Raw genomic sequence first — 9,433 nt, forward strand, 5'->3', positions numbered from 1 at the left:
TACTGGAACGAGAATAAATTATATTCATGTGAGACTTGTGATTTTCGCCTTCCGGAATCTTGAAGTCTACCAAATGAGTGTAAAGACATCTTTTCTTAATGAGATTTAGAAGAGAAATGAAATGACCCTATCTTCTAATTCATTATAATTTACGCTAGTTTTTCTTTACCATGCATAATTAATTCATCATAAATAAACTAGTATAAATAATCAAATAAACAAAACTCCGTATCATCCATAATCATTCATGTTGTAAGGTCTAGGAAATTCGAACGACGTAACCTGAATTCGTGCAATCTAAGGTTTTACTAAATATGTTTTTAATTATTGTATTGCATGATTATTGCATGATATGTGGTTTAGTTCATGGTTATTTAAAGTTCCATGCATTTGGGCTTTAAGATGCAGTTCGCGCTCAAACGAAGAACGGAGACCAGGGATAATCAGGAAAAATGCTTTTATTAAATAATTATTTTAATTATTTAATATATGGTGCAATTAAGTATTATTTTTGAAAACGGGCCTTGGTTGGGTATTTTTACTCGCCGGGTCATATTTTTAACTGGTACGCAATTTTAACAAGTCATAAGACCTTTTGAGGGTTCGGGCACTTTCGAAATTCTTCAGAGCCCTTCGAGAATCCTTCAAAGTTTTCATGAAAAATCCTCTCCCGTCTCTCCGGTGCTCGTCCTACGCGTAGATATCCAAGTTTTTGAGCTTTTAAACACAAAGGCACACCCTAAAACATTTTTTTCTCATCATTCACACTACTATATGCTGGTTTGTGGGTTTATGCATGAGAAATATTTTGATTTATGTTGGGGTATCGTTTTTGTATAGTTTTGACATGAAATGTAGAACCCGTAAATCAGTAGACGTATAAGCCATGCATAATTCTAGATTTTTAAATTTAATTGACTTCATTGCATGATTATTTTAAATGCATTTATTTGAAGTTAATTATTTTATTATTTCAGTTCAGTAGTTTGATTTTTAGCATTTCAGTTATTTCAGTGAGGCCGGACCGGAGTTGGAGTTTTGAGATAGAATTTAAGATTCGAGAAATATTTCCAGAAGTTAATTTAGCTAGCAACCAAGTTCATTTAAGTTAGAAAGGGAGGTTTGAGGATTTAATTTAATTATTTGAGGTGATTAAGAAATGAACTCATTTAAGTTATTAAATTAAGGGGTTAGCTCACTAAATTATTTAAAGGGTTAGTAAGGCTTTCAAGGATTATTAGTTGACTAGATAATCAACATTCCCCTTTATTTTATTATGCATTTTTTGGCCACCCTTAGTGCTAGAAGATTCATTTTCCAACTCATCAACTTTGATCAATTCTTTGCATGTAATTAGTAGGATAATTCTAGGATTTTTGGGAGCACAATTTAATTAAATAAATGGACATATCCTAGTCTAGAATCAAGAGAAATTTCGGTCACTACCTCCTAGAAGCATCCACCAACTCATTTGATATCAATTCAAAATTTAAAATTCAAAGGGGAGTGGACTTGGTCTTGATTCTTCCTTATATTGTGAACCCTTCTCCTCACCCCTCATAACCATTTCCCCCCCCCCCCCCCACCCCCCCCTCTCCTTTTCGAAAATTCAGAGTGAATTCACACTCATTTTCAGTAGAAAAAATCGTGAGGTACCTAGCCAAAAAGAAGAGAGAAAAATCGAAAGCAAGGTAAGGTAGAAAAGAGAAGCGCTCCACCTCCTCCGTGCCGCGTCGTCGTCGTTTCGTTCGTTTTCTTTCGAAACGAAACCAGGCATGTCCAGATTTCTTTCAAACCTCAATCAAAGCATATTATCATTTATTTTTCAGTACATGATCATGTTTATTCAAGTAAAAATCGAGATCCATGTCAAAACATTTTGAAACCACACATGCAGAATTTTCGATTTCCTTGGCAAGCTTCACGATTTCTTTTGGTTTGTGAGTTTCAGGTATTGGATCGACTCCAGGCTCCCAAGGCGGCTTGTATACATGTAGTAGGATGCATTAGGACCATGTTGGTCCATTCAAACCAGCCCCATGCTTGCTGGAAATTCAGAATGACAGCAAGTCCCCATAGGTGCAGAAATGTTGTTCGAAAAATTCAGTTTGTTGTCATGGAGGAAGGATCTGATCTTGGCTGCCCCAAGGGCCTATAGCCATGGTTGGATCACTTCCCTAGCATTTCTAAGACGTGACTAAGTTGCCCTTTTGGTGGCTTGGTCCATGGCCCCTCGGTTTTTAATCAAAACGTCAAAACAGCCCCTTTCCCCATTCGGCCCCTTCCATTTTTCAGCATATGGTTTCGTTTATTTTGTTGCTTGGTATGGATCTTGGTTGGCCTATGGCCCTTAGCCACGGTTCATATCATGCTCCTAGATGTCTAGATCGTGTCATGGTCAATCAAATGGCCACTGGAATGACGCAAGACATCGATCATAGCATAAACACTACACACGCATGCACGTTGCTCTCGGTTGGACCCTTCGGTTGAGTTTTGGTATGATGCGGATTGTGGCTGGCCTAGGGCCCTTAGCCATGGTTCAAATCATTCCTTGGGATGTTGGTAAGAGTCTCTGGTCGGTGGTTCACGCCCCTAATGGCCTATAGTCTCAAAACCAACGCAAGTCTTGTAGTTGCGCAGCTGCTGGAAATTACAGCAAGTTGCTGTGTCGTTTAGAAGGCTCGTTTGAGTTCTTGGTTGGCTTTTAGCCCATGGCCTTGGACTGGACAGTGCCTCATTGAGTTGGGAAGGTCATGTTTTTGACCGTTTGTGATTCGGATCATTTTTGAGGTCGTACGAGAATTTACGGTGCAATGTGCCAAATTGACTCTCGAAAGAGCGTTTCGTGTTTTGGCCTCCATTCCACCTAGATTTCGACCCTATCATTTTAGGAACATTATTTTATGATTTTTCAGCATATTTTAATCATGACTATACGTCGGTTTAGTGTCGGTTCAAGTTGGCTCGGAGTCATGATTAAATGCGAAGTCATTAGGCGTCATAGTCGCATCTTTTGAACGTAAATTGCATAGTTGGTCATGTGTAAGCTATTGCATATTTTTCATGGCACAGTTAGGTTGCAGCGAGCCTGAGAACGATCCAATCCAATCCAGTTGGTAAAATTACAGGAATTTTCATTATGCCAGTTAATTATTTTACGTGCATTAAATAGAAAATGATTATTTTTGAGATTTATGCGATATGGCTTGTGGTTCATTCACTATGTGGGAGTGTTATTTTATACGGTCGCCAGTGACCGATCAGTTCAGTATGGTACCACTCGGTCGCCAGTGACCGGCCAGCTCAGTTCAGTTTCAGCCTCCCCGGTAGCCAGTTACCGATCAGTTCAGCTTAGTGCAGTGGCCACAGGCGTAAAACATAATCTCAACAGAAAATTTTACCAGATATTTCAGTACAGGCTCCAAGGAGCAAATATTTTTACAGTGATTTCCAGTTCAGTTATGCACGTATTATAATTGCTCAGTATAGATTATTTTCAGTATGCCTCAGGACAGGATATGTTAACTCATGCATATTTTAAATTCAGATTTTTACTCGTTAGATGCGATTTATGCATGCTGAGTCTTTAGGCTCACTAGACTTGATTGTTGTAGGTACTGATGAGGCCAGGGCCGAGGGCGGGGACCAGTGAGCCAGCTTGGGTCGGCAGTAGTGGCACCCGAGGACCTCAGAGCAGCAGTTGTTATTTTTTTTCCGCAAACAATTTTATCAGTCGTTGGATATTTTTAAATCGTTGTTGTTGGCAAAACTTTAATTTTCTTCCGCTGCAATATTTTGAAATATTGAACTTGATTCACCAGTGATTTTATGAATGAGGCCATTTAAGTTCTTTTAAAAAGAAAATTTTTAATTTTCCGCAAATTTTCAAGAAAGGAGTTTTAGGCCCCTTCACAGTTGGTATCAGAGCGGTGGTTCTGTATAGGGTTTCACTACTACTGACCGCGAGAAGCTCACGAAGCCACGCCTTTGGTTAAAGCATGAATTATTTTGTCAGCATGCTTCCAGATTTTCAGTACTTCAGTGTTCATTTAAAATAAAGTATGGAATTATGCATGTTAGTTACGTATGGGTTATGTTGGAACAGTATGCCCCCTAGACGCATTTTAGAGCGCAACAGAGAGGAGGAGCCTCGCCGAGAGGACAGGGAGGAACGTAGACCGGAGGGAGACCTACCACCTCCTCCACCGCCCCCACCGGACATGAGTGCCCAGATGTTAGCTGGGATGGCACAGTTCTTCGCACAGTTTGCGGGGGGCAATGCCGCAGCCGCAGCCAGGCCGACAGGGCCCGAGGCTGTGTATGAGCGATTCATGAAGATGCCCCCGAAGGAATTCTCTGGGGCATCTGACCCCATGGTTGCCGAGGGATGGATCAAATCCCTCGAGGTTATCTTCGAGTTCATGGAGCTGGGAGACGCAGACCGAATCCGGTGTGCCACCTACCTGTTCACTGGAGACGCCCGCTTATGGTGGGAAGGAGCTTCGGTAGCCCTGACATTGGCTACACTTTCTTGGACCCGCTTTACGGAGGTTTTCTACTCCAAGTATTTTGCTGAGGAGGTTCGCACCAGGCTGACCACCGAGTTCATGAGCCTGAGACAGGGGGATATGTCGGTTACGGAGTTTATCCGTAAGTTCGAGAGGGGCTGTCACTTTGTGCCCCTGATAGCGAATGATGCCAGAGCCAAGCTGATGCACTTCCTGGTGGGCTTACGGCCGATCTTGCGCCGGGATGTTAGGGTATCTGACCCTGCTACTATGAGGTTGCCGTCTCCAAGGCCTTAGCCGCAGAGCAGGATCTGCGGGATATCGAGAGGGATCGCCAGGGCAAGCGCCCAGTCCAGGCACCGCACCGCCCTCCTCCTCATCAGCATCAGCAGCAGAATAAGAGGCCTTTTCATGGACCGCCCAGGAACCGAGGCCAGCAGCAGCAGCAGCAGCGGGGACGCCCAGCCCCGAGGACTCAGGAGCACCCAGTCTGTCCCAGGTGCTCACTTCGCCATCTTGGAGCATGTATTGCTGGCTCAGGAAAGTGTTTTAAGTGTGGCAGTCCAGACCACATGTTGCTGCAGTGCCCTCAGAGGAATCTGCCTACCCAAGGCAGAGTTTTTGCTCTCCATGCCGCGGAAACCAACCCGGAGACTATGTTGTTGACAGGTACCTTTAAACTTTAAGCTATTATTTGAATTTCCGTGTTTTGGGAATCGGGATTTAGATTTTGAACTTAGAACTGTTATAGGATTGCATGCTCTACTCAGATTTATTTCAGAGGAAATTAAGCTAGAGGAACCTTGACCTTTGCATGTCTATAAGTTTAGATCTTGTAGTGGGATTCAACTTAGAGTTCCGATCTTTCAGGGAGAATTTTTATATCTGGTTCCGCTACCAAGGCCTTGATAGATTCAGGGGCCACTCACTCATTTATTTCGGAGGTCTTTGCAAACTTTCTCAAGATCCAGACCATTGGGCTAGATACAGCCTTTTCAGTAGCGTTGCCGTCAGGCGAGGAGATGGCAGCCACCAATGTTATCCGAGATATAGACCTTGAGTTGCACGGTAATCTTGTTTATGCGGATCTGATTGTGCTACCGATGCCGGAATTTGACATCATCCTAGGGATGGACTGGCTATTGAGGAACAGAGTGTTGATAGACTTCCAGCGGAGATCTGTTCTTGTCCGACCGCCTGGAATGGAGCAGTTCTTATTTGAGCCGGACAGGTACTTTCCTTTACCGCGCATTATTCCTTATGTTCAGGCTAGGAAACTCATGCATAGAGGGTGTCGGGCATTTCTAGCGACCTTTTTATCTGTCCCTGAGGAACCCAGCCAGTCAGCCTCAGATGTTCCGATTGTCAGAGATTTCTTAGACGTTTTTCCCAAAGACGTCTCTGGTATGCCACCCGAGAGAGAGGTGGAGTTTTCCATTGAGCTTATGCCAGGTACGGCTCCGATATCCAAAGCGCCGTACCGACTAGCACCGACAGAGATGGCAGAGCTTAAGAAGCAGATCCAGGAACTTCTCGACAAGGAGTTCATTCGCCCGAGCTTTTCTCCATGGGGCGCGCCAGTCTTATTCGTGAAAAAGAAGGATGGCTCGATGAGGCTTTGCATTGACTACAGGGAGTTGAACAGGGTTACAGTGAAGAATAAATACCCACTGCCGAGGATTGAGGATCTGTTTGACCAGTTGCAGGGAGCTTCGATTTTCTCCAAGATAGATCTGCGTTCCGGTTATCACCAGTTGAGGGTGAGAGATGCTGATGTCTCGAAGACAGCTTTCAGGACTCGTTATGGCCACTACGAGTTCCTAGTGATGCCGTTCGGTCTGACGAATGCGCCAGCGATCTTCATGGATCTAATGAATCGCGTATTTCAGCCGTACCTCGACCAGTTTGTGATAGTGTTCATAGATGACATTCTCGTCTACTCCAAGAGTCGGGAGGAGCACAGCAGGCATCTGACCACAGTGTTGCAGACATCGCAGAAACATAAACTATTCGCAAAGTTCAGTAAGTGCGAATTCTGGTTAGAGAAGGTGGCGTTCTTGGGCCACATTGTTTCTAGCAGTGGCATTGAGGTAGACCCGGCGAAAGTTGCAGCAGTCAGAGATTGGGTTGTGCCTCAGAATGCATCAGAGATCCGCAGTTTTCTTGGGCTAGCAGGATATTATAGGAAGTTCATTCAGGGATTCTCATCCATCGCCGTTCCACTCACAGCACTGACCAAGAAAAATGTAAAGTTTGTGTGGAGCGAGGAGTGTCAGAAGAGCTTCGATACTTTGAAGCAAGCTCTTATCTCAGCACCTGTTTTGGCTGTACCGTCAGGATCTGGTGAGTTTGTCCTTTATACCGATGCTTCGAAGCTTGGTTTAGGTGCAGTTTTGATGCAGCATGGGAGAGTGATAGCGTATGCTTCTCGACAGCTGAAAATCCACGAGAAGAATTACCCTACCCATGATCTGGAGTTAGCAGCCGTAGTTTTTGCTTTGAAGATTTGGAGGCACTATCTGTATGGAGAGAAGTGCCAGATCTTTACCGACCATAAGAGCCTCAAGTATTTCTTTACGCAGAAGGAGCTGAACATGCGTCAGAGGCGTTGGTTGGAGCTTGTGAAAGACTACGATTGTGACATTAGCTACCACCCGGGTAAAGCTAATGTAGTTGCGGATGCTTTGAGCAGGAAAGTCGCAGTGATGGCTCATTTGACGATGCAGAAACCTCTTCAAATTGAGATGCAGAGGTTTGATCTTGAGACTTATCCTCGAGGCAGAGTTCCTCGTTTATCTACCTTGACTATCCAGTCCTCTCTTATTGACCGTATTCGCAGCGGTCAGGCAGCAGATGAGCAGTTGGCACAGTGGAAGAAGAGAGATGAAGCCAAGGGTAGTGTTTTGTATTCAGTCAGCAACGGTATTGTGAGATACCGAGATAGGATATGGGTTCCTAGCAGTGATTCTATCCGAGCAGACATCTTATCAGAGGCCCATACGTCCCCGTACTCCATTCACCCTGGGAGTACGAAGATGTACAAAGATCTGCAGCTAGTGTATTGGTGGCCAGGAATGAAGAAGGACATCAGGCGTTTTGTATCCGAGTGCCTGACTTGCCAGTTAGTGAAGGCCGAGCATCAGAGACCAGCAGGTTTGCTCAAGCCTCTTCCTATTCCCGAGTGGAAGTGGGAGAACATTACCATGGGCTTTGTGACCGGATTGCCGAGGTCAGCCAGAGGATCGAATGCTATCTGGGTGATTGTAGATCGTCTTACCAAATCAGCGCACTTCTTGCCTATTAAGACGACTTTCACCATGGTTCAGTATGCAGAGCTGTATATCCGAGAGATAGTCCGACTCCATGGTATTCCAGTTACTATCGTATCCGACAGAGATCCCAGATTCACTTCCTCGTTTTGGAAGAGTTTGCATTCGACTATGGGTACGAAGTTGCTGTTTAGCACAGCTTTCCATCCGCAGACAGATGGACAGTCGGAGCGAGTTATTCAGATCTTAGAGGATCTTCTCCGTGCTTGCGTCATTGATTTCTCTGGGAGTTGGGAGTCGAACTTACCATTGGTAGAGTTCACCTATAACAACAGTTTCCAGTCGTCTATAGGTATGGCTCCGTATGAGGCGCTGTATGGCCGCAAGTGTAGATCTCCTGTTCATTGGGATGAAGTAGGAGAAAGAGCAGAGTTGGGTCCAGAGATTGTTCAGCAGGCAGCAGATGTAGAAGTCAAGATCCGTGATAGAATGAGGACTGCTCAGAGCCGACAGAAGAGTTATGCCGATCAGCGGAGGAGAGACTTAGAGTTTGCAGTGGGCGATCATGTCTTCGTGAAAGTGGCACCTATGAAGGGTGTCATGAGATTTGGCAAGAAAGGGAAGCTCAGTCCGAGATTCATTGGACCGTTTGAGATCCTTGACAGAGTTGGGACGCTTGCTTATCGTGTGGCTCTTCCGCCAAATCTGGCCGGAGTACACAATGTCTTTCACGTCTCCATGCTGAGGAAGTATATGGCAAATCCTTCGCAGGTGCTGAATTTCGAGCCGTTGCAGCTTACTCCGAACTTATCTTACGAGGAGAGACCCGGGCAGATCCTAGACAGACAGGAGAAGAAACTTCGGAACAAGTTGGTTAAGCGAGTCAAAGTCAAATGGCTCAACCATTCAGAGGAGGAAGCTACGTGGGAGTCTGAGCCGGAGATGAGAAGTCGATACCCTGAGTTATTCGATGAGTTCAAATTTCGAGGACGAAATTTATTTTAAGGGGGGAAGGATTGTAGAACCCGTAAATCAGTAGACGTATAAGCCATGCATAATTCTAGATTTTTAAATTTAATTGACTTCATTGCATGATTATTTTAAATGCATTTATTTGAAGTTAATTATTTTATTATTTCAGTTCAGTAGTTTGATTTTTAGCATTTCAGTTATTTCAGTGAGGCCGGACCGGAGTTGGAGTTTTGAGATAGAATTTAAGATTCGAGAAATATTTCCAGAAGTTAATTTAGCTAGCAACCAAGTTCATTTAAGTTAGAAAGGGAGGTTTGAGGATTTAATTTAATTATTTGAGGTTATTAAGAAATGAACTCATTTAAGTTATTAAATTAAGGGGTTAGCTCACTAAATTATTTAAAGGATTAGTAAGGCTTTCAAGGATTATTAGTTGACTAGATAATCAACATTCCCCTTTATTTTATTATGCATTTTTCGGCCACCCTTAGTGCTAGAAGATTCATTTTCCAACTCATCAACTTTGACCAATTCTTTGCATGTAATTAGTAGGATAATTCTAGGATTTTTGGGAGCACAATTTAATTAAATAAATGGACATATCCTAGTCTAGAATCAAGAGAAATTTTGGCCACTACCTCCTAGAAGCATCCACCAACTCATTTGATATCAATTCAAAAT

The sequence above is a fragment of the Primulina tabacum genome, chromosome 3 (genome assembly GCF_025594145.1).
Source record: "Primulina tabacum isolate GXHZ01 chromosome 3, ASM2559414v2, whole genome shotgun sequence".
Lineage (NCBI taxonomy): Eukaryota > Viridiplantae > Streptophyta > Magnoliopsida > Lamiales > Gesneriaceae > Primulina > Primulina tabacum.